Source organism: Syngnathus typhle, linkage group LG7 (assembly GCF_033458585.1).
Source record: "Syngnathus typhle isolate RoL2023-S1 ecotype Sweden linkage group LG7, RoL_Styp_1.0, whole genome shotgun sequence".
Classification (NCBI taxonomy): Eukaryota; Metazoa; Chordata; class Actinopteri; order Syngnathiformes; family Syngnathidae; genus Syngnathus; species Syngnathus typhle.
Genome location: NC_083744.1, coordinates 2018543 through 2020583, shown reverse-complemented (window position 1 = coordinate 2020583; position 2041 = coordinate 2018543).

Sequence of the window (2041 nt, the reverse complement as noted above, 5' to 3'; positions counted from 1 at the left end):
GCTGCCTGGTACCGGTGTGAAGCTGGGTGCTCTAGCTGCACCAATATGTGCTTCTCTAATAAATGTTACTGCCCCTTTTTTGCCCATTGCTCGTAGTGATATTTGGTTTTGGTGTAATAGTAACAAACTTTATGATAGGTTGCCTTTGAATAGCTCTGGAGTTTGCGCTTTGGTGACCCTTTTACTCCCTGTTCAATTAATATCCATGACTCCTTATGATCTGGGATCTTTTGTTAAGTCTATGGTACCCAAATTCTGGTTAAGAACGAAGCGAAGCGCCGAATGGCAGGGCGCGACAGATCCAACATACATAGATGCCATTGGTGTTCCCAGAGGAGTACCGGATGAGTATAAGCTGGTGAATCAGATAGCAGCTGGTTTTGAATCCACCTTGTGTTGGTGGTGTACTCTTAACAAAAACGTCGACAATTACATCCATTACAACGTGCAGAGGCTTGGAAATTGGACCGAGGCGGGTTTCAAGGCGGTCCACTCCCGACTGGCCGCTACTTCCCTCATGGCTTTCCAAAACCAAATGGCTCTTGACATGCTACTCTCAAAAGAGGGCGGTGTCTGCGCCATGTTTGGTGAGCAATGCTGCACATTTATTCCAAATAATACTGCCGCTGATGTAAACCTGTCCCAGGCTCTTGAGGGCCTGAGGACCTTGAACGGGAAGATGAAGGAACACAGCGGGGTGAACACGGAGGTTTGGAACAACTGGCTAAATGTGTTCGGAAAGTACCGTACCGTGGTTTCCTCGGTCCTAGTCTCCATTGCCGTTTCTTCTGCTGTTTTGGTCTTGTGTGGATGTTGTTGTTGTATTCCGTGTCTCCGGTCTCTAATTAACAGATTAATTACAACTGCTATCTCTCCAGCAGCTGAGACTTTTCCGTTGCTCCAAGGGGACGACTTTGCGACTGACGAGGGTTGTTGCTCTAGCAATGGCTCCATCTTTGAAGCTCCTGTGGTAAACCTGTCCAATTTGTTTCCCGACTCTGAAATTGATTATTAAGGCTCGATCTCCTCCCGGGTGTAAGTTTGTTCTTATGAATTGTGATCCTACGGCTGAAAATCTTTTTGAAGTGGCTGCTTTTAGGTGATAAGATGATCTCTGAGAACTTATGATAAACAGGAGGGAATTGTTAGAAAAATGTATATACCGTTTTTTTCCGTGTATAATGCGCCCCCATGTATAATACGCACCCTAAAAATGGCATGTTGATGCTGGAAAAAAGCCTGTACCCATGTATAATCCGCACCCCATTTTTTTTTTTTTTTTTTAAGTCCCAATGATCGGCACACACGCAGGGAGGAAATGGGTCCCATTTTTATAGTCTTTGGTATGGTCTTAACTAGGCTGGATGTAATTTTTTTTGTTGCCGTTGATTTCTCCGACTGCCCGTAAATGCACCATCGCGATCAGTGCGGACGTGAAAAAGGCGGCTTTGTATGGGAGAGACGTTGAAGAGGTATAAAAACACCCTTGGAAACCAAAACTTGCCCCTCGTCGTGACTCGGAGCCGCAACAAATGTTTCGGATTTGTGTAGGGTACATTGTGACAGCAAACGAGCAGGTGATCGAGCAAGCGTCTGATACGAGAGCATTGCGGTCGTATGGAGCGTGTTTGAAGTGAACAGCAGAGACGAAAGGAACAAGGCACAGTGTTGTGAAATAAAATATTACCTGTAATACGCATTTTGTTATTTGCTGATTGAAACTGCTAATTAAACTGTGAATTGAAACTAATAGGAAGAAAACAACTCTCGCTCTTTATATAGCTGACGTGTCTTGCGCATCCGTTCTGCGCATCGGATCCATAGGTGCGCATGCGCAGTCATACTGCCTCCGTATGACGTCCGGTCCGCGATGGAGATTAAAAAACAAACAATATTTGACAATAACACACCATTAAGGATTTCACCATCGCATCAAACGATGTGTCGTCAATTATGAATTTTACTGACTAAGTGTGTTGGGCAGGATGGCTGAATGCGATGCGCAATTGACAACAAACAAGAAGAAAGGTGATTTCAAGTT